This window comes from Poecilia latipinna, unplaced genomic scaffold, assembly GCF_001443285.1.
Source record: "Poecilia latipinna isolate Pla-1442-1.1 unplaced genomic scaffold, P_latipinna-1.0 Scaffold1015, whole genome shotgun sequence".
Classification (NCBI taxonomy): Eukaryota; Metazoa; Chordata; class Actinopteri; order Cyprinodontiformes; family Poeciliidae; genus Poecilia; species Poecilia latipinna.
In genome coordinates, this window is record NW_015113631.1 from 117,822 (window position 1) to 142,893 (window position 25,072).

Below are 25,072 nucleotides of genomic sequence, written 5' to 3' on the forward strand. Positions count from 1 at the left end.
CTATTAATGAAATAAATAATAACAAAATAACCCTCTCTGGGTTCTTCACAGAAACAATCCAGGAAGGATTATAGTCCGTATTTTCCAAACTACGAGCTGCCTCAGACTATAAGCCACAACCCCAAAGTTAAAAACGAAAAAAACAAAAAAAACAAGCAGTAAACATACACATAAAAGCCTCAGATATCTCTGCCACTCCAGGTTTTCCACAGCGATGCAGCAGCAGCAGACGGGGCGCGGACACCCAAAATTTGAGTCATAACAGGTCAATTGAATATCACATTTATTACGGTTTAAAAAGGAAAAAGTTGCCAAGTTTAGATTTAACTGAACTGATTACGGTAGTTTCCGAACGGTAACTGTAACAGTAAAAGTGCTGATCCTTCGTGTCTGCTACTAGCATGTGCTAAATTTAAATAGGCGCTTTCTTCTTCTTCTTCTTCTTCTTCTTTAGATTTCAACAGCAGCTTGCATCCATTATTGTTGCACTACTTCCATCTACTGGATCCTAATATCTATACCTCAAATTCTCACAATAATCCCATTATTATTTAAAAAAACCCGAAAAATCTTCTTTTTCCCCTCAATGCTATTTAACTGATCAACAACATTCTCAAATTTCAATTCCCTATTAAAACCTAATTCTGTTTTAACGGGCGCTTTCTTCTATTTCCAATTTTGACTTCCATTGATTCACTTCCTGCTAAAGAGCCCCCTTGTGGTTGAAGAAAAATCCACATATAACCGGCTTATTGTCCGGAAAATACGGTATATGAAAAAAAAAATCTGAATGCTTTCTGGTATTGTTCAGGGGGCCGGACCAAATGTGGAGGCGGGCCGGATCCGGCCCGCAGGCCGTAGTTTGGGGACCACTGTTCTAGATGCATTAAACAACAAAAGCAATACTTGACAAAGTTTAATAGGTGTTTATTTGGGTAAATCCGGTGTTTGGAACATATTATGTGAATGTATCTACATGTAGTGTTGAATAATTACCTTCAACTGTACCTATATACATCAGCCTCATAAGCTATCAGAAATGCATCCAATGGGTAAATTCTTTACCTCTTGACTCTACACACAAACATATTTAATACAATCAAAGGAGGCCTCTGTTTTCATGGACAACTGGGATTGTAGTCAGAAAAATGTACATAAAAAGAAAACACTTTAAAGATTATAGAGGAAACCATTAAATAAGTTAAGGAACTAATAAAAACCAGTGACCATGAATAAAGTCCATTACGGATAAAATAATGTCTACCAGCTACCGGTTAGCTGAAATTAAAAAACAAAAAAAAATCAAAACATAAACTTAATCTGTGAACTGGTAACTTCAGGTGAAAAAAAAACATTTTTTTGATGAACCGAAGGAGACTTAGCAATAATAAAGACAGACTTTAATTCAGTAACTCAAATAAAATTTGCAGCTTATCAGACAGTATGGAGCAACCAGTTATAACGTTATAACGACAGGATTGCAACTAGTCTCATAGAATAGATTTGCATTATTTTATCATTTTAGTGAAATATATTTATATTTTTAAACGTTAATGCAAAGAATGTGTCCTTTCTTTACTTGTTTACTTTCATAATATCTCATAATACTAAAGTAAATTGTGCATTAAGTTTATGACATTTTTTAAAAATAAATCTAAAATATCTAATTGGCTCTTAATATTGTTTATTTTAATTAGTTCTTTCAGATTGTATGGAAACAGCAGGTATCTGAGAGGCTGGATTGTTAATTTGAAACTATATATATATATATATATATATATATATATATATATATATATATATAGTGGTGTAGAAACTGTTTTTAAGTCAGAAAACATTGTTGTGACAGAGTTATTCAGCTAAACTTTGGGTTCATTTTGCCTGATGATATAATCTAGGAAGGCCAGCTCCTAGATTATCGGAGCAGCAAATACTAAAATATAATAAATCTTCATAAATAAAAGATCATGTGTTTTGCTACATCCCTGTAATGTCCTCACATATTCAGGTAGTTTAATCCAGCCAGCCATTCATCTCCAACATGCAATCCCTATCAAAGTATTTTAAACTGTTCATGCTATCTGTTGTGCCTATTATGTACTTTGTGCGTGGTGACCGTCGCTTACTGCAGTGGTGTCCAAAAGTTTCATCACTCACAGAACAATGCAGAAATGTACTGACTTCAGAAAACATCGTTTGTATTTTTGAATAAAAAGTAAGTGCTTCAACACTTAAGAAAACTTTTGACCAAGTAACTTTTATTTGTAGTTGAGTAAGGTTTGACCATGAGTATCAATACACTTAAGTACTAGAGTTGAGTACTTTGTCCACCACTTCTAACATAACAGGACTAAAAATGCCACCACCTTTGTCTTTTTGTGCCCACTCTAATTGTGCAGTTGATGACAAAACTGATCTTTTATACATCATCACTGCTGGTCAGCATGCTTCCTGAAATACAACCCAATTGTTTCTCTGAGCTTGGCTTGGTGTTTAACATATTTGTAAATGATAGGTATATATGTAATATCTTATACTATTTTGAAATTCATAAATATACTTCTATATTGGTTTCAAAACTACACTGATGTAATGATGCCTTTAAACTTATTCAATTACCTATTCTATCCCAGTGGATACTTTTATACCCTGTATTGTTGCTGTGCTGGTGTAGCAGACATTTTAGGCAGACAATCTGAGTTGAATAACGTCATAATCCTGATGGACTGTAAAAAAAATTACCTTTTACATTTTGGTTTTTGCTCTTTAAGAAATGATATACATGCCTGTCCATGCTTTATATTTGCCGGGCTTGGGGAAAATTGCCCCTCTATCAAAATTGACTCAATTGGCTTGCTGTTGTCATCGTGAGATGAATGCATGTTTGTGTGTGTGTGTGTGTGTGTGTGTGCGTGTGCGTGCGTGCGCACACTGAAGGCTGGCTCTCCCCGTGTGGGCATGAAGGGACAAAGTAGTCTTTATGCAGTGTGCCGAGCTCCAAGGCAGAAACGTTGTTGAGCAGTAAAACATTCTGTAACCAAAACCACATGTTTCAGAGTGTACAACAGACAAACACAGGCAGCCTCTGCAGCTCCACATCAGGAATTGGTACTCTATCATCAAGGGCTCCATTTTAACTCCAGCGCAACACTCGTTCAGCATTGTGCATTTTATAGGAATCAGGAAAATACAATCAAAAACACATTGCCGCCGCTGCATCCGATGGTTGTGTACATGTGGGGGTTAGAGAACGAAAAGTATTATAATTTTTTTAAAATTGAATACTTTGTCATGTAATTTAACAAATTTTATAGTGGGTTAATTGCTTTTTTAAAATCAGATTTAAAATATATATAAAGAATAGGTCCATATTTTAAACAAAAGCTGATCAGCTAACTCAGTGCTAATATTAACATGAACAGTTGACTTTCAGCAAGTCAACAACACATCGCTCAGACACCAAATTGGAATTTGTCAAACGTTTACCAGTTATTTATGTATTATCATTAGTGCAGCATAATATTAGGAAAATGTGATATGCAGTGACACTGGTGAATTGTACTAAGTCTGTTGTAAATGATTATTTTAGCAGTTGAGTGCTCTATCAATTATCCTGCCGATTAATCGAGAAATCAAATAAAAATTTGATAAAGTATTGATCAGTTCTGCCATAACAGTTTTAATATGGGATATCAACACCGACCCAATTTTTAATTTTTGCGCATCCCTAATAATTACTTTTTTGTAGTTCAGAAAATGATCCTGCACAATTACAGCTCAATTTTTAAGTTAACACAGACCAAAATTACACAAACAATGTATATACAATTTAATAATAAAGAAGTAGGCTCACAAGTATGCTTATAAAAAATGCCTATACACCAGTTTTTAGTTTATGTATTCATCTTCAGTCAATTTATTGAGTAAACACTCACTTTGCTCTGCCATTCATAGTTTTTGTGTCCATGTGCTTTGTCACAAAAATATATATGACAGGATATACTGCTACAGTACTCTACGTCACCCATTTGTTGCAACCGGAATGGTATGAAATGAGTTTTTTTGGTTCAGCTGTAAACGCTAAGCATCAGATACAGCACAGCAGTATCCGCTTCACTTGTATAAATTCACCCACCACGCATTAGCAGCATCTACGGGAGACGAAAGGCTGTCGTACTCCATGCATCATGCCAGTCATTTTATGGATGTCTGTTGGTCCCCTGAAAAACAATAAATTGATTGATGACATTATCATCAATCAATATAATACCCCCTGCAACGAACTTGAAAATTGGATGATATGCTGCTAGCCCTTAGCATTCGTCAACGACTCATAGGCGGAAGTAAGAATCTTGCGCAACATAAATAATCACCCGGAAACACAGTGCGCTAAACAGTAAAATATAATTTAACAAAGCTTCAAGGCAGATAATTTGCCTCAAGGAATTTTTATAATCGACGTACTCAAATCACTAAAGTAGTTATTACAGCCTTAAATGTTACAATAACATAACTCGTGATAAATAAGCAAAGATGCAAACATTACATAATGTCGTTCCGCTGTGGTTCTATTGCAAACACTGACCACAGAGAATAAGTGGTTATTACAGACTTTGCCGACAACAAAAGAAAGCCCCAATCACTCTGCAGTAGCTATCCTCAGTGAGAAGTGAGAGCTGCTGTGAGCCCTTACCCACCTGCAGTCAGAGTAGAGAAGAGACACAGTGCAGTCCGTGTCCACATGGCAAATAAATCATGCAAAGCTAAAAAATGCTATGACCAATACTTCAGCTTCCAGCTTCTGACTCGCCATGGTGACACGTGTCTGAGTGAGATGGTTTTATATCCGAATAATGACTCTCCATAGGCGGCTGTGACGTAGACATCAAACAAGCTGTACTGTTGCAAACGATAGAAAAATGTCATTGCAAACGCCACCGTTCACCCAAAGAGGACACCACTGAAATAGTTTTAGTTTTAGACAGAAATGTCACAATTTGGACAAAATAATAAAGATAGCAGCATTGTTAAGGCTCAACTCACAGTACAAAAATGTTCATGGGGTTTAGTTACTCTTTAAATAATCAGCTAATTGCAGTAAAAGCAGTTGTTCCTGATAAGCTTATTGGGTAAAGTGATAATGATAAACTGTATATAATGTAGGTCAAGTAATGGACAGGATAATGAATGGACAGAATACCCGCTTGTTATTTCTTATGAATAAGCAAAGTGGATTTAACCATCAATATTTCAGGTAATATTTCATATTTAAAGTTTAGGGACATGTTTTATATTTTATGGTTATTATATAATTCATTTTTATTTTATATTGTGTGCTTTCTGTGATTCATGTTTTGATACATCTTTCATTAATGTGTCATTAGCACAAAATGATTCAAATATTCTAGCATGTTTGTGCAATCACTTACACAATTTCTGATTTATTTTTTTTATCTTAATCTCAAAACATTTATGAGAAAAAAAGGCACTATAAAAGAGTGACATAGTTCCAAAGCCTTTAATAATGTTATGCAGTTTCTGAATGCTTCTCCACATGCGGCGTTGCTTATTGTGGTAAATGCGGACATCTCCAAAAACATAGCCCAAAACATTATTCTTTATAGCCGTTTAGCGCATTGAAGCCAGTACGTTGTTCTAACTTTAATACTGGCGGTTGTTACCACAGCTACAGTGTTTATTTAACAATGACTCTCCAAATTTTTTGGAAACTTGTAATTTATGGCGTTTTCCTTTTTATAAACCTTCAGGCTGGAGTAGCTGTTCATTCCTGTTGCTCTGTGTTATGTTTCAATTTTTCTGACATCCTAAAGTTTTACAAGACTTTTTCGCAGACCGCTTACTGAATCTAAACTGTACCAACATATGCTGGCTGAATATTTCTCTTAACCCCACAACCTTCCTTAACTGGAACATGCAGCTTGCTCTGTCTTTAAGAGTTTGCTTTGGCTTTTAAACTGCTGCGGGCTGGCCAGGGAGGTCACTTCTAATTTAAGGACAGTGTGCCACATTAGCCATGCAAGTTAAGGCTGAACTCTTGACCCATATCCAGTGCCCCAGTTTTTCTCTGCTTCTTCTAATTTTCACTTAAACTTCATTGAATATGCTCCGTTTTACTGAAAACAAAACAGCTACATCACTTACAAACTATAGTCTTCTGGATTTTATGAAATTGTTGGGTTGATATAGAACTTGATTTTTTGTTTGGGAGTCTCTGTTTATTTTTAGTCCAATTTACTGTGCATATGCTTTGTGACAGGGCTATTTCTAAACTTAAACTTCCAAGTTCAACAAATATTGTCACGAAAAAGGTCAACTTGGTTCAGTTGTATGACCAGGTTAAAAGTCAATTAAATACATTTGATCCCAGTCATTTAAAACTGCAGTCGGGTTCAGGTTATTAATTCAATTTGTCTCTGGCATGTGACAATGTATGAGTTGGTTGTGGATTTATATATTGCCATGCTATTTTAATCTTTGCTATATTCAACAGTTATTTATTTTATGTCTTCTTTGTAACGTTTTTTATTGTACAAGATTTTGTTTGTTTACTGATGTTCAATTGTGTTTCACAGAAAGATATGGTGTTGTTAAAGAAAAAAAAAAGTATTGTATCAATGACTTTACCTTCAACACTGAGACAGAAGCTGCCTGTAAAGGGGGTTACATTATATATGGGTTTTTCAGGAAAATGTTTACATGCTACTGAGGTAAACTAGATTTTAGAAAGTCTGTACCCAGCTAAAAGTAACATAGCGATAGCTAGCATTCTGCACATTGAGCCAATACGCCTCTCAGGCATCAATTATAATTTCAGACCTCACCCAGTGTTTGCAAAAAATATAGCAATACTTTGAAAGGAATTAATCACCAAAAACTTTGGACCATTTCAAAGTGTGCGTTTCGCCAGAAGACTTTATGTGTAATCTGTCTCATGACTACTTAACAAATCCACCATCAGCTCCTCATTCTGCAACATTTTGCTTTGGCCTCATCTGGCCCTTTAGTGAAGGGCCAGACAACGGTAATGCGAACATCGCGACCAAGCTTACCATCTGTGGTTGTTATTGACAGGATTTTTATGGCACTCTGTGTCATAAAGCTTTTCATGTCTTAATAACAAATAAGTTTGTGGTTTTCCGTTTTAATTTGAAGAACAAACCAGATGACTTGTAATTTATGAAATTAAATGAACAATGAAGGTGGATCGTGACAGATTTGATCCTCTTTATCTATAAAATTTGTCTATGTGCACTCACAGCTCCAAGTGCATCCTCATTTATCTGGTGTATTTGGTTTTATTCAGTTTGATCTTTCAAAGTTACATTAAGAATAATTTGGGACTGAGGAATAATAATTATCCTCATTCAATTAATAAAACTCAGTTGTGTCCAAGTCTTAATGCACTTTTTTGATTAGTTATATTAATTTGAGCACCTCTGTCCAAATTGTTAAAAATGCATATATATTCTTTAATTCCTTTTTTTTTGATTTGATAGATTATATATAAAATTTTCATTGCTAAATTTCTATTTCTTTCAGATTAAGGGATTAGTGACCATAAAAAGAGCTCAATTGATCTGACCAAACATTAAAGATTTTAAGAAATAATATTATAAAATAAAATTTTGAGAGAGAAATTTGTATTTTCCCCCGCTTCTCCACAGTTTTAACGTCGTGCAAAGCTCTAAATGACCATGAACTTTTATAGTTTGTTGGCCAGTGTAATTAATTTGTGATTGCCATTATGTCTTTACCCTCTGCAGCTTAGATCCATAAGTGCTGCGGTTGTGTGTCAAGGGCCATGTTTGTATTATTGCTGATCCTCTGAGAGCCCATTGTTTGAAGACCTCACAGGTTCCACCTAATGTAATTGGCCACGGATGTCTTGGCTCAAGACTTTCTTCAGGCTTTGAGGATTGACAGAGCTGTCCTGGACTTGAAAAGTAACTTGTCCAAATACAGCCTTGTTTAATTATAGGAGGGGGATGCATGCATATCATTGTGCAAAATCCCTCAAGCTCAATAAATGCCCAGTCTAACTCATGTCAGGCTAGACATTTAATTCCACTTCCAAAAGAATCTCTATGCAAATAGGAACAGGATTTGGCTCTCCTCTTCACCTTATCCCAAAGCGCTTAAATGCCACACTCTCCTCAATTCACCTTCAGTTTGCCAGTGACATACCTCCCAGAGGCTCTCCGTCCAATGTAAACACATGGGGCTTCTTCCTTGCTAATACAGTGTGCTTTGCTTTAGCTCTTCCTCCACACCCTCTACCCCCAAGCCAATCCCTGACCACCACAGCCTCCACCTCGGTATTCCGATTTGCCAATCCCAATCTAATTTATGGGATATTTTGTAGGTAACTGTATACGGCGGCAAGGGAGATAACATCTCCAGGCCCCTGTCAAGGACAGGAACTCAGCAGTATGTGCTTAATAACATAAACTGCTGAAAAGGTCCTGGGCCAGTGCATTGGCAGAGGAGCAGGCCAGGCAGATGGATGGAGAGCAGAGAGAGGGGACCCAGTGTTCTGGGGTGGGGTGAGGGTAATTGAGACCATGTGAGCCTCCCCAGTGGAAGGATTAGAGAAGAAACGGAACTCTCCATACCTCAAAATCGCTTTCAATTAGATGCGCCTAGAGCGAGAGTACGAGAGTGACGGGGAACCTAGGAGACCAGCATCGTCCAGAATAGAACAGGAAGGTGACACATGACATAGTTAAAGTTGTGCTTCTTCATGGTCCATGCAAAGGTTTGACCTGTTTGACCAGGAGATAAAAGAGTCATTGTGATAAAAAAAATAAAAATCTTTAGTTCAATCCAGCCACACCTGTGATAGTATTCATATATGTAAACCATCAGTGTGCTTTATAACTTCAATTTGAATACATGTTTGTTACATTTTGCAAGAAGCAAAGTGTTTTTTTTTGTTTTTTATAAAAACATAGTTTTTCCCACTGGTAGAATGATGGTTAGAATAGATTCACTGATCAGAAGTTTTGAGCTAACGTCTCATCCTTATTTTCTTTCAATAGCTAATTCCTGCTGATACAGACATTTAATTCGGAATTATTATAAGAAGACATTAAAACTTCATTCAGTATATGTTTTTCTTGCTTTCCTGCTGGGTACAGTCATTAATTCCTTACATTAGGAGCAGTCATAGTAAATGGAATGGAAAATGAACTGAACTTAAAATGCGCTTTTCCAGTCATAATGACTACACTTTATAGTAAAACTACAATCACTCATTCACACTCACAAACCCATTTATTGATACGCAGATTGGTAGGCAACTTGGGGTTATATGCTCTGCCCAGAAGCACATTGGCTTGTGTCTGGAAGAAGCTGTCGTGGGACTGGGCAGTTATTTTTGTGATTAGTATGGCGAGAAGCTCTTGCATCGCAAAGTTGCAATGTTTATGTCTGTATCGTAGAGAATTTGGATTAAGAAATCTGCCAGCTCTTCCAACTAACAGATTGTTAAAACTTTGCTGTACTTCATTTGCCCATCTTGTTATTCACTGAAAGTCTTTGGTTCTTCTGTTGCACCTGATTGAGCCACACACAGGTTTCAAAATGTTGCAGAAAATATTTTCCTTATTGGATAACTTTTTATATCTTTGACTAAACACCTTACTGGAATTGGCAATGGCTTACGTAGAGTGCTGTTGACAGTCTGATGTGCTTGCACTTCCAACTTCTCACCCTTTTTGATAAGGAAAAAAATAATAAATTAAGTCATACACTTTTGAGTTAACAATGAGGAGAATGATATATGCTTTGTAAGTTATAGTCTGCATTTTACATATGTGGTCATGAAAATAAAACGATTTATTTTTTTAATTATTGAGAAAAGGGCAGGTTTTTATAAGGTTTTTCTTCTTCCTGCTCCTTTTCACAATGAATTGTTACAAGACAATGTTTTGTACAGTGGTGATGTAATGTGTTTTGTTGAGTGAATAAACTGATTGATTTATTGATTGATTGATTGATTGCTGAAACAGTTTCCAAGTATTTCCACTGCAGAGACACTGAAGTCGATTAAAAACAAAACTGAAAAAGAGTGTTCTGATAAGTATTGTCGTTGCTAATCAGAAATGGTTTAGTGCAACCAAGTGTAGGACACTTGTTTTGAGCTATTTTCCCCTTGACAAAGTAGAGAAGTTGGATTTATGACATTGTTGTAATGTGGTCAGCTAAAAGTCTTCTATGGGACACGTATATTTCATCAGGTTTTAAGAACCACATTCTCGTACTTTTTCTTTTTAAATCAAAGCTATATTTTAACAAAACAGGTGTAACTTGCATAGAAACCTTTCCCTTTCAGCTTTGACACATAAGTGCACCAACCACTGGGCATGCAGCCCTCTGCGTGCACTCAGGCTTTTACCTCAGTGTGTTTCACAGCCTTAGTGTTTCCATTTAATGAACCGAAGCTGGCCCTCCAAACATCATAGCTGTAACACATTAGTACTGTTGATGGTGAATGTTGCAAGTCGACACGTTATAGCCTGACATTGGGTTAGCCAGTTTCCTGACTGTTTTGCCAAAAAACATACATTATTTAGTATTTATTATGAAACTGAGGAGCTTAAATTAAAAAAGGTTTGGGGAACATTCGCAAAGAGGGAAACATTGGATATATGAGCACATGTGACCACCTTAAAGCACGGTAAAAAGCTCTTCAAAAACAAATTAAATAACCTAAGCTTAAATAACCAATTAACCTAACAGTCATGTTTTGGACTGTATCCACATAATTTCAACATAATATTTCCATATGAAATTCTTAAAACATGTACTTTATTTTTTGTCCATTATTATGAAGAATTTGAATCATATAGTTACTGTAAATTTTATCATTAATAGTTAGATCTACACAATGTAACTTTTAACCTCTCCTCCCAACATCAGTGCAGAATTGTAATTGCTTTTTTGCAACATTTGATTCAATAATTTACCCCATGTTCCATGCATTCAGACTCCTAAATGCCAGTGATACATTTCAGATGGATGTATGCACACCATACTGATATTTGTAGTGACAGAGATTCTAAAGCTGGCGAAAAAAGTTAGAGAAATTGCGATTATGGAAAAGAGTAAACAAAATTATATTTCATATCGTTTAGATGCAACAACAGCAAGACAAGCAGATGTTTTCCTGGTCCCTATCATTAAGCAAGCTTTGATTTCCAAGTCTTCTGTTAACACATTGTAATAATAACATTGTTTTGCCTTGTAAAAAACACCATTTTACATAATTCAAAACAAAGCCTCTTCCACCAGGTCCAGACCTTTGTTACACATTAAAGGAGCTCTAAGCTCCACACTTTCTGTTTTTAGCGGTTGGAAAATGAGAAAAAAGAAAAATACAAGCCAGCATGGTTTGTACTGTGTACACTTCTTCCAGGACAATGCTTCATTCATCAACAAGAGAATGGCAGAAATTACAAAAAAGCCTTTGCATCAACAGGCTACAAGGAAGTTGCTGTTCACATTTAAACAAAGTGACTTTTTTTCCCCTTGATTCTCATTAAATAGTGACAGCATGAGTGTCCAAAAGTTGAAACATTCCTGTAGAGATTTGGAGGTCGTGGCACCGAAATAATCAAGCAAACTAATATATTTCTACAATATTTATGGACAGTACATTATTATATTTTAATTGTATGGCATTTATTGTACTTATTTTATTTAGAAGCACTTTTTGACATTTTTGTCAAAAAGTGGCCTGTTAAAAAAAGTCCGCAATTTTTTATTTTTTATTTTTTTCCCTGGCAGGAAAAATAAAGTAAAAATAGAGCATTGCTATGGAGACTTAGAGAATGGTTGCCTTCAGTCTAATCATTACAAGAAGCTCAAGCTGCTGCTTCTCATACACTCCACAACTCTTGTTGTGGTTGTGCATTTGTGCAGCTGGTTTAGACCAAAAACTCCTCACTCTGTCGCCTCTGGCTACACAGTTCACATAAGCACAGCAGCTAATCATTAGTAATGTGAGAAAGCCTGCCTAAGTTCACGGCTGTTTTATTTGAATATTGTTGATAACTTGTTTAATTGCATTGTTGCGAGGCTAGAGGGCTCCTGACCCACGTATTTAGAGCGAGGATCTTTCCTTTCACCGTTGTTCAGCTGCATGGTCATGGCTGATTTATGATGCTCTCAGTTTTGTTTTGTTTTTTTTAATTACTCGTTATTAGAATTAGCAGCAGATTAAGAACTCAAACCAATTAATAAGAGAAAAATGTATGTATAAAATGTTTTGTGTTTAATGTCCTAAGATTTTTTTTTAGCTACTTTATATTATCTAAAATAAATTAGTGTTTTCTTTTCCTAGTAAAGAACACAGACTGAGGAGCACCAAGTCCAGTGGGTTAAAGGCCAGAGTCATTGTCAGCCACTATGAGGTAATTATGTGTTTGTGTTTATAGTGTGTTGACTCCACCACTCTGTCTCTCTTCCTCTGCACTCCATCTTTCTGCCTGCCTGCACCCCCCTTCCTCCTCTCCCTTTTCCCCCTCTGTTCTTTGCACAAGTCGTCTCCCTCTGGGAAGAGGTGCCTGAGATGTTGGTTGAGCCATACATCTCTGTCAAAATCTCTATGAATAAATTAACCTTTTAAAGATTAGTCCACCCTAATACCTCAGGGTTTTTTAAACAGAGGAGCAGAGACCCTGCCTGCCCCCACCCATTCTACGCCAAGACTCACCAACTTGGTGTTAATGCTGGAACGAGAACTTTTAAAGGCACAGACTTTTTTTTTTAAATTTTATTTATTTTTTTACACCTAATAGTGACTATGGTCAACTTTAATTGTCTTTAATTCCTTAATTTTTACTTTGCTTTACTAATTGCAGTGTGGTTTATTTATGAATTGAATTATTGGATTATAAATTTTCTACATTTAAAATGAATCTCTGAATTCTTATCCAGAGATATAAGAAAAATTGATAATGTAATTTGAGATTTCTGTGTTTGCCTTTCAAAATCTCATCCCAGATATTTATTTTCTTCCTCGTAAATAGTCCTCTCACCAGTTTTGGAATTCAAATCATTATAATTATTAAGTGCTTGAGAAAACGGGATCCAGAGCCTCAAATATCTGACAACATAACCAGTAATATACTCAAATAAATTATTAACAGTTTCATTTCTTTTGTCTTTTTCTTGAATAGAAATTATACTGGAATATACTGGAATACCAGAACCTGCGGTTAAGCAACTAAAAGAACAAAAGAAATTTAAGTTACATGACAGGAGACTTTGTCAGCCAATGTTATTAAACAGAGTCAGGATTTTGTTAGAGGAACGTCTTGGTGGGACACCTCCGTTAGAGATTGTACAACATGAATTTAGCTTGACTCTGTAGCTGCGGCACTATCAAAACAAAAGATGGCATGAGTGCGTGCGTTTATCAAAGCAACTTTGACTTTCTGTATTTTGTGGTTGTTCAATTTTACTGTGGTTATCGACTGTGCAATGCATGTTTAAAGAGCAACGAATAAGAAAATATCGCTGGAAGACCCATCTCCGCTCCGCTGACTTGATGGTAATGAGAGGGTTAAAAGTACCAGCAGTTAAAATCGTGGTCTAAATGGAAACCTTTCAAGCATTTTCTTCTGCTAATGAAACTTTTACAACATGTGAATAAGAGCATCTGTTTGAATAGAAGCTAATATAAAATAAAGTTTATATAAGCAAAGACAACAGGAAAGGATAAACCAAGGCAAGGACTTGGTCTATATCCCAATTCATGGATGTCATCATAACATACGTATATAGTTTTATAAATGCTATTTCAGATAAATTATAATGAATGAGCAAAAATGTGCCATGGTAAAAAAGCTGAGAAACTTATTGAAAAATGTTTTGGTGGTCACATATGAACATGAATCGATTCATTTTAAACCTACTTGAACTAAGAGTTCAGAACTATTTCTTGCTAAGGATGAACTGGCAGAACATTATAGAACAAGAATAGATATGATGAGGACGTAAAAGTAGATAGAGTTAATGAAACAACTTAACTTATCTATCTTTAACCTGAATGCTAAAGTTAATTTACTAATTATGCAGAGCTGCACATAACTAATTTGTGATAAAACTATTTTCTAAATCAAAAATTGTCTTTGACAAGAAAACTTCAATCAGATTTGACACTAAAATGAACAGAAAAGCCAGAAATAACTGAAAATTTAGTAAAAACGTCCTTGTTGAAATGGCTATATAATTTGTATCATTTAAGTTACTCTAGCTAAAGCTCAGAAGTTTTTTTTTTGACTGACATATTGTCAAAGACAAACTGCTCACGTGAAATATTATTTATTTCTTTTAGCAGCTCACCATGTATTAACCATGTATACAAACTGAAAATGAGAAGAATCAGATGTTATAACAATGCAAGAGCTACAATTTAATTCAGTTGCAAATGTTCACGTGTGTTTCCTGCATTTAGCTGTAAATGAAGCTCACGTGTAGGTAGGAAACATTTACAGAACTTAAGTTCATGCACCATGCACAGGAATGTTTCCTATATCGTATGTTTTTTTTATTTTATATTAAACAAAATTGTCAAATATTTGACGTAAACTTAACAACTGAAGATATATAATATATACAGTACAGTGGTCTTTTGTTTGCAGTTGGGCCAACTCTCTCTACCTTGATTTTTAATTTTTTATTTTTTTTCCAAACAAATCCAGATAATTTTGAAGACCAGTTTCAAGCTGAAATTCCCTGGAAAATAAACTGTTTTCGACGGCAAGAATATGACATGTATTGGCCGTGTCGCAGGTTTTGGGTTTCACTCTAGGGGCAGGCAGAGACGTCTCCTGGACTTCCTGAGCTATAACTTGTGCCAACTCATGTACCAGAGAACTTGACGTCCCCTCCTCCTCCATTTTTGATGAGAGAAGCAGGGAGAGGTGGGGGTCAGCGATGAAGCAGTGAAGGACAAGAGTTGCTCCTTTCCTAGTGGTCCTTTGTCTCCCCTGTTCGACCTCATCACTCAATCTTCGTTTAGACCCTGACATGTTTTAACCCAGCACTCCTGGACTAATTTATGTATGTAAAGACAAGCTTGGTGAAGTGCAGCTTTCAGGAAAAGGCCACTGCCTGAGCCATTGACCCACGCTGTGGCAGTCTGGCTAATTTAATTTCTTTTGAGAGGAGGAGGGGATCCACTAACCATGGAAAGAAAAAAAGTGCCATCTTGGAAAATTTTGGGGCACACACGTGATTGTTTAGTGTAGTTTAGTGTTTTGATGAAAAGGTTTGTTGACCTTTCCTATGAATCTGCAGCAGCTGACAAAATGGGACTTTCTGATATAGTACACAAGCTTGCATTAGGAAGGCCAGCGCTGCAGACCACTGCTCAATTATCTAAGGCCTTCAGACAAGTCCAGAGAGGTCTTGAGATTTATGGCCTGAGTTCCCACGTCTAATGGTGAAGTAGAAGTCATTAACTTCTGGAAAGTGAGGCTGTCTCCCGTACTCATGATCCATATGTCCCCCTGCATTTTTGTGTCTGCACAAGCTTAGTCTTAGTGCCTGCTCAGCAATGACTAAAGCCGCTTTAAAGAACTGATGATGTAGACAAAATAGATTTTTTTTTAACAGTTGCATTTGCATGATAATGTTACACGTAGAGCCACGCAAAAATATTTACACCCTTCGTACCTTTTCAAGTTTTGTCATATTAAAACAACAAACTTATTTGTACTTTATGTATCAATTGGTACACTTTTTTTATCTAAAAAAGTGTGCTGTGCATTTGTACTTTGCCTCATGTTCTTATTTTTCAAAACTAGTGCAACCGATGAGTTTTGATCGGACAAAAACTGAACTTTCTGGCCAACATACTAAACATCATGTATTTGCTGTTTTCCTAGTGATGTCACGCTCTTCAGAATGCGGCCCACTCTGCCATGACAAACGCCAAACCAACCTGTGCTCCGGTAAAGCTAGTCAAAAAACAGATAGCTTGTAACCTCATATCGCTTTTATGTCGTTGATTTCACCTTAAAATTTGTCATAGGATGCTGTGTGGTTGGCTGCACAAACTGACAAGGATGCAAACCAGACTTTTCATTTTATTGCAGAACTTTTAATGAGGAAAGTCACGGCGGCGATGGTTAGCAGCCGTCAATCATAATGACTGGCAGTCCTCGGTGTAATAGTGAACATTTTATACAAGGTAAGACGATTAATGTTCATATACTTTGTAAGTTAGTATGATTAGTAAGATGCAATCAAATATTGCGTCATGGAGAAGGTACATGTCTAAACATTAGTAAGTGTAGAGAAATTGCTCCACCATTATGTAGCCTAGCATGTACAGAAAAAAACTGGTTGGCTTCTAGTCTTGTACGTTTTTAAGTCTGCTCTGGTGGAAAGGGAAATACTATTATTACTTATTGTCCAGGAGGAAAACAACAATCAACTTGCAGTCAGATTACCAGTAGAATTACTTAAATGAAATCATAATGTATTTTATAATGGGGAAAGTCTATGTCCAAACGTAAATATCCATCTCCATCCAGTCTCACAGAGCTAAAGCCATTATGCAATAAAGAATTGGCACATTCAAAGTTGGCAGTTTTAACTGCATCAAAAAGCAAAATATGTTTTAGATGTTTATTTGTAAAAAAAAAAATGTTGAAAGTATTTATATTTTTTTCTGTTTGCTTGACAATTTGACCTTACATTGTGTTGGTCTATCATGCACATCTCAATAAATCATTGAAACGTTTGTGGTTTTAATTTGAGAAAATTAAAAATAAACCTCGAATACTTTTGCAAGACACTGAACTGATTAACATATATGTCAACATTGAGGACAGTTGCAGCTTTTTTGTTTTTGTTTGTTTGTTCATCATATCAACTATCATATCACATCATATCATCATATCAACTATCATATCACATATCACAGTAGCATATCCAGCGGGAGACAAGTTCTTTCTCCTCTCAGTAGGAGGCTCCAAAGATCATAAAATGCTACTGAACAGGAGAGCACAGCCCATCTCTTGGTGCATTGCCATGCTCCCTACATAGCTGCACTAAGGGCCAGTCCACATATGGAAATGCTTGATTTGATATAGTGTCATTTTACTTGGCAGAAATGAGTATATGCATGTGCTCCCCCTTTTCCGCACCCAGACGCCACCACTACTATAATCCGGAGAGCTTGAAATGTGACCCAAGGTTACTACCAGTGTTGTTAAGAATGAACATGTTTCCTATTTGATGTGTCCACTTACACAATGAAACTGAAGATATTCATTTAGCCTAAGAATCTGTGCCTGTGTACCTAAGTGGAGGATGTTGGACAGGAGCATTGCCTAAGAGCATTGATTATGTGAGCAATATGTTTTGTAAATGGCAGGGGTGTAAAAATACATCCAGCTAAGGCAATAATACACAATGCTGGGTTTTCAAGTCAAGACTTTCATAAAATATTTAGTGGGCAAACAAAGTATCCCAATTTCTGTGTTTTTATTTAAAAAAAAAATCAAGGATCTGTCATTAGGGTTTCATCATTCTGTTTTAGAGTTTGAACTGGAGATGATCAAATTCAGGCCAGACCTGCTGAAAAAATGAACCACTCTTTAGTTTTGCGTAGATCGAAAACGGGAAGCAGCAACTTAAGCATCATTAGTAGCTAATGCTACTAATCACAACGGTATTATCACAGTGCTTACAAATAATTAATGAAACAATTCTGTCATTCTGAACACTTATAAAGGAAAATTAGCGGTAAACTTCAGTGCACTCCAATAATCTCCTTAAAACAAAATATATAATTGAATTGAACTTTAAAAATTATATTGCTGTATACAAGATTGGGGAAAAAAACAGTTGTTTTAACCAAACAAATTTTTTGGCATTTCAGCATGATGAGCGAAATATTGCATGCATCTACATAGTTGACAACAACTCACACTTAATTTACCAGATAGAAACACCTACTGAAAGTAACTGGATATTGCTTTGCAAGAAGAAGAAAAAACACTTTTAAGAGATCTGCAATGCCTTTTTATGAACTCCAAATTTCAAATAGTGATTACCAGTTTTCACATAGAAGCACAGAACCAAAATATTATTTTAACTTAAAACGTTAATTCCTAACTCATGGAAACATGCTCAGTCTTTATCAGTTTTAGTGTCACCTTTTCAGACTTCAAACTGTAATTATTAAATGCAAACCTTGCAGCATCAGCAGCTCTTAAATCCCAAAGTCAAGTTGTACTTTTGTTTTAACCTTGAACCAGTAGCAATTTTTTTTTTCTATGAACACCATCCTGGGCAAGGTCCTCCTCCTGCAACCTGATCCCTTGAGGTCTCCACCATACTTTCCATAATAATGTTTTACTGTACTTACTATAAATATTGCCCTTAAAAAAAGAGCTGTTTTTTTTTTTTTCTAGTCATGCTCTACTTGAGAGATATTTCCCATGCTCGTCTCTTACCAAAAGTGAAAAACTAAGACATTGGAAAGGTTTGGTGAATCTTAAGTTGGATTTAAGACTGAAGACGCAAAGAAGTAGTTAATAAAGTAACCGATAGCAGCTGTCTTAATTTGGATGCAAATGGCAACCCTGGGCCATAGTGCCCTGGGCATAGAGTCATTCTGCTCATATCCAAAACCATGTCTTGAACTGTCTTCTCAAACTTTAGAAACAAAAGATATGTGTTTGAATCTGAGATCCATACAATACAGTTAGCTTAGACACTAGCCTAATCTGCTGAAGACCAGCACAGAAAGCAAGGATTACAGTGATACCATGTCAGACATAAAACCTTAAAAATAATAGTGCCGGTTGTGATTTCCTGAGGTTTCCCAGAAGGTTTTTATTTTTGTTGTTTTGTTTTTCCTCCAAGCCTCTGGTAGCAAACGTCATTGCGTCAAGAAAACTTTGTTTTTCCCCGTTTGCAAGCCACTAGCTGTTGTGGAAAAAGGATTCCTGCTCCAAGTGGTAAAGTAACCACAGCTTTTCAGCTTCTGTGTACAGCCCGCCTGCTGAGATGTAAGCAAGGGGGCCAGTCATAACATAACAAAACAACAGCAAGTTGGCTCAACATGCGGGGTTGTTAATGCGGAGACCAACATTTCACTTAAACATGACTTGTTTCAGGGAGAATTTTGTTTGCAGATTGTTTTTTTTTTTCATTATTGGCAAAGCTTCCTGGCATTTATCTGAAATATGTAGTTTTTAAAAGAAACCAAGTCCAAATTTACTTCCACCTATAAAAAGAATCTGTAGTTAGAGAAGACATCTTCCCCTAAGAATGTGTCAGAATAAATCCAGTACGACTACGAAAGGAAAGACTTTTCCTGTGTGAGATGTCATGGGGAAAAGCAAGCAGAGCACCTATTTGTTAGCGTTGTACAAAGGGAACTCGAGTTCCTCCTAACTGAACAAATGGACCTGTCTTTAGCGAGAGCGAAGACAAAGGCATTCTCACTTTCAACACCCACACCGCCGCAGCCCCAACGTCAGCCCCTGGCTAAAGACCAGTAAAACTGTTCAAATGTTTCCTCCACCCCAGAGTCTGGACTAGTTCCCCTTAATCTCACACTAGTTGAGACCTCAAGAGTCTGTCACCTTTCCTGTCACGCTCGGCTGCCTGCAGCCCATTGGCCGGCAGCAGATTTATTTCTCCCTGTCAGGGCCAATAGCGAGCCGATGTGGCTCAGCCCACTGTTTAGTTACAGTGACAAACATGCTGATTAGAGAGGCCCCGATGATGGATGGCTCCTCGCCAAAGAGCAGTCCAAGTTTTTAGCGGGTCATAATGGGCGTGACACTGCACAGCCCCACTCTCTGTTTCTCCCTTTTTCTCCATCCTCCCCTGGCAGATAGACCCCCTACCCCCCACAGGTCATTCTGAAAAGGTCAGGAGTTAACGGGCGAGCCTTTGCCTACTGCCGGTACATCAAAATGACCCTGTTTGGAGTCATATTTGTAGACGCTCCATCATCATCATGGCTGCTGCGACAACACTATTCAATGCCCTGCCTCCCCGCGGCCTTTTCTTTCTCTCGTGTGGTCACATGCTCCAACACAGGTAAATAGGAGGGCGAGCAGCACTGTTGCTTTATTTAAACCGACCAGCCCTTCTACTTACTTTTTGTGCAGAAGATATTCATGTAGAAAATGCGCACACTCTTTCCTCTAATGCAGCGGGTCTTGGTGTTGTATTGGATTTATTTCTAGCAGATGAAGCGTGCAGCTCTTAGAGTTTCAGGGGCTGTTAGATATCGAGTTATCCTTGTGAAACTATTTGATTTGGAAATGTAGGCCTGATGCTTAATCACACATGAAATTTGCAGGCTAAATCAGGACACTTGTTTCACCGAAAACTTTGTGAAGATTTTAACATTTAAGAAGATTCCACTTGACCTTGACACGTATGCAAATGTTCTGTTAGTCTTTAAACGCATAAAATACACTGTTGGCCACATTAATTGGTGCTCCTGGGAAAAAAATTGTGCAAAAATTTTTTTGATTTTATTGCAGTAACATAATCTTGCATTGAAAGCTAAAAACTTAATCCTTTATTCATGAACATGCATTTGTTTAGTAGTTTGAAAATAATCCCGCTTAAAAATTTGTTGCAAATTTGTTGGTACTTCTGAATTTAATATTTTACTACCTTCTTTTGCAGTCATTATACAAGTGTGTTCAATTTTGCATTTCCAAAGCACTGCCTGGATGAAATATTTAGTCATAATGGTATTTCAAGTGCTACGCATGCAAATTTTGAATTCGAATGATATATCAGGCCTGTTGGCTAATCATTCTCTTTCTTTGATGCTAATTTTTTTTTTATATTAGTATATGTTGGCCAAAATGGTGAATCTCAGAATGGCAGAGATGTTATTATGGACAACATTAAAAAGAATCAGGAAAATGTAAGCTGTCAATTTTGTCTTATAATTGCAAGTTTATTGCAATTTTATGTTTTCTCTTTGGTACTTTTTCTTTCACTTTCTAAATAATTGGACCGTGCAAAGATGCATTTTTTTATTATTCCTCTTTGCAAAATCTGGACGGATCTTCCTGGTTGCCCCTCTGTGTATTTCCTCCCAAGCTTAGCCCTCATATTGTCTACTGGGTTTAGGTCTGGGAACTGAGATGGTCATGACAGAAGGTTTATCTTGTGAACCATTCCTATGTTGGTTTGGACAGTTTTTCAATTGAAAGACCTTATGATTCACCTGAGTTTTAGTTTAAAATTTCCTTGTGTTCCAAAGAATTGATGCTACCCATCAGCAACAGGACAAACACACCCATAGCCACGCGGACACTCCACCACAATTAACAATGGGCATGAGGTACTTTTCTGCGTTGTGGTATTGGTGCCAGAATATAGACTATTGCACACCCAGCGGTGACTATATCGCAAGAGGCTACATCCACTCTGAAGTAGACTACACATCTGTTTTATGATAGACTGCCACCAGTAACTGAGCGGCCACAAATGAGAGTGAAATTTTCAAACTTTTAACACATCTTTGTCTACATTGTCTGTAAACATTTATCCGTTTACAGACAAATGAGCAAATACTCAAGCATGGACCTGTACCTCAGTTTAAGAATCACTTAGACGTCTGATCGTATGTTCTTGCTGCTCTATGGTTCAATAGCGGAAGGCCAGATGTTTGACCTGACTAGTGTCTATAAATATGCAACCAGAAAACCCAAAGAGATGGTTGGACAATGTTTTGTGCAATCCACATCTCAGGGCCCACTTTCCCACTCAACACTCAGGATGTTGTGCCCAGGGGCATATTGCAGTTAAGCTGGGAAAGGTGCAGAGCAGGACAGCACCTCATTTGTATTCTTTTGGAAACAGATGCTCTTTTGCATTAATGACCTCTAACTCAAACATTCATAAAGTGCTATTGGATTTTTTTCTTTTCACTGGTGGGGTTAAGAAGCATGACCTGGAAGGTCTGAAGGTTGTCAGCTTCTCGCTCTCTGGTTGCTTTCTTCCCCTTTCTTCCCCTTTTTCTTTTTCTCTGTGTTTGGACGATCCGGTGACATCACAGCAACTCCGCTTCAAATTGGATGCAGAGAGTGAGAAGTTCAGCAGTGGCCCTGGGCACTGAATATTTTTCCATTTATTTACGGAGAGTGGAGAAGAAGAGTGAGGGGGAAGCAGCCAGAAAACTGATTGAATACATTAAAGATTAAGTAATAAGTAATCAAAATAGGTCCTTCTCTGTTTGCGTATTCAGTCCAATCTAATGGTTACAGGAACTTTATCTTTGATTTAGTGGAACCTCCTTCAGATATTGGACTATTGTGATGAAGAAAAAAAACAGTATATTGTCATGGAACATTAATTCTTAACTTCTAAAAGTGTCTTGACTTTTATATTTGGAAAGTTGCTATTTTTGCTACGATTTTTAATCCAGACCATTTTCAGAGTTTTTAGGATACATCACATTTCTTCAATTTTAACTTCACTTGCTCTTAATTAAATCTATATTTATTAAGTATCAATAAGTGGGTTGACATCTTACCTGGGTCTGTTGTTACCATGGTCACTTACAATGAAAACCTGAATGGCTCTGGAACTGACTCAGTAACATGATGACATTGCCTTTTTGCCAATTGATGCTCTACGAAAGTGGAAAAATCTTTTCCTTTTCACTGAGCTACACTGGTAAATCTTGCTGTTCCAGATAGCAAGAACACATTGACCCAAAGATATGTTCAAGTTGCACATGAGAAAATAATGTAGCTTTCACTTAATTAAGCTCTACTTGTCATTGTCAGAGTGTTTGAGTTAAATGACAGAAAGTTAACTTAAAGAGTTTTGCACAAATATAGAGACCGAAGCTTTCTTTGCTGGTCAAACAGGTGATACTTAATACATTTAATATGGAGACACATTTATACTTGTATGAAATTATGCTGCGTAGATAAGATAACATAATTTATTAGTCTCCCATAGGATAAATTTGTCTAGAAAGCAGGGGCAAAAACTGCAGTACAACAATAAGAACAGAACATCCACAAAGGACAATAGCCATTAATAAATACATAAAAACAGAAAATACGTAAAAATACAAATGTCAGATCGGCAGTATAACAATTTCCATTGCATCCTCTACATGCTACTCTTGATCACCATCTGGGCCTCCCATTAGTTTGTCCAGGCCCCGCTAGTCGGCCCGTTATCAGGCTAATGGAGAGTGGTACAAACGAATGTTTCAGACGGTTATATTGACACAAAGGAACCATGTACCTTCTTCCTGAATTCATGAGAGCATATTCTGATACGAGCACATGTGACCTGTCAGACAAGATGTTCTGAGCTTGCATGATGGTAACCTGTTCAAACAGGTGTTGTGGGGAGGATAGACCCAGAGTGTTAATGATCTTATTTGCCATCTTCACCAGACTTTGGGTTTTTAATTTAACAGTAAGATTTCAAAACCATCCAGTAATGCCATATCTCTGATTAGACTCGACAGTTGCTCTACAAAAGATCAACATAATCATTTTGGAGACGCCACACAATCAAAGTTGTCTAAGAAAATAGAGACGCTGGTGAACCTTTGTGGCTACACTTGTCACATGTGTGCGCCAACTAAAATCGCCATCTTAAATATTAACCATGTATGGCTATAGGTCACTGATTAACTTAGGATCCAGAAATAATTCAACAGTTTCCGAGGTGTTTATCTGTAGTTTATAAGAGTCACGCCAAAATGCAAACTTATCTATGGCACCTTGTGGCACAGTTGATTAATGGATTTTTACAGCCAGCTTTCCTACCACCTCTTTATTTTGATCTATGTTACAAATGCACATTTTTACATTGAGTACATATCTATAGTTAGTAGTCCTGTGCTGACTTTCTGTGTTGTGCACTACTTGTGTACAATCATTGTGCAAATTAAGGATACGAGTTGAAAATTAGCAATAGCTATAAACCCTGTACGGCAAATCAGTTTCACTCTGTTTTGTAGCCATTTCTAGCTCTATTATCTCTATACAATACATTTTTGTTTTATTTTACTTTTTATTTGTTGGTTGAATGAGTTTTCTTTCCTTCCATGGACTAAGAAGAAAAGTTGCAGCTGAGAGAAGCTCACAGTCACACAGGCTGACGCACACACAGCATGTGCTGCAGTACGCAGCCTGTGCTCACTGCGTCAAGTCCACACTCTTGTTGCAGTTATGGCTCTAATCAACACATCTTTCTGGTTATCAGCACCAAGCCCTCAAGAAAAACTGCAGTGGCTTTTAAGAAAGAAGACTTTTGGAGTGACTTGGACAATGGCCTTATACAACCTTCCCAGAATAATAGCTAGAAAAAAAAAATTGATTGTTGGACTGGTAAATAAGTGTTTGGGGTTTATATCCTCGAAATGCGGCAAGTGTGACGGAGTGAAAGAGAAACTGTTTAGCCACCATAAAATACAGAGTGAGGGTTTGATGCCAGGAATCAGTTTCTCTCGTCACTCAGCCAAACCAACAACGCAGGGGAAGAGGAAAACTAACAGTGTGCATTTCACACACATTCCTCCTTAAATGAAATGACCAACTAGAGGCACAGGCTTTCAGGTAGGACTCACAGGCTGCAATAAATGCCGAAACCCTGAGCGGTGAAGAAGTCACTTTTAATCATTCCTCACTAGCTGTACCTATGGTGTGAGGTTCCGATGGAGGCGGGTGTTTTTGACGTTATGAAGGTGTTGTGCCTTGTTTGTTTGGTGGATTTGTGTTAGCCTAGACTCACGGTTTTGCCTCTTAACAGATGTAGCCCAGAGAATGATCATTAAACTGGCCACCCATGTAATCAGCATATTAAATAAAGTGCACATTAGAGAAGGCAGGTCTTTGTTTTACCAGACCCTAAGCAAAGAAATTATGCTGCCCAGTTTGAGATAGATTTGATGGCTTCTAATTGTGTCTGCCTCTTTTTAATAATGCCCTGTGTACAATGCAAGGCTGTGCTTTATAGGTCTGTTTGGGTCCAAGCGCCAAGCCATTACTAGGGGCCAAAATGGGCCATAAAAGTT

At 37.0% G+C, this 25,072-nt stretch overlaps 1 long non-coding RNA gene across 1 annotated transcript in view; it reads left to right on the forward strand.

Moving 5' to 3' along the window:
- LOC106958780 (uncharacterized) overlaps nucleotides 1–25,072 on the forward strand; it is a 44,377-nt gene that overhangs the window by 4,775 nt on the left and 14,530 nt on the right. Inside the window, exon 2 of the long non-coding RNA XR_001427216.1 lies at nucleotides 12,365–12,434. This is a non-coding gene — a long non-coding RNA (uncharacterized LOC106958780). The remainder of the gene's footprint in view (nucleotides 1–12,364; nucleotides 12,435–25,072) is intronic.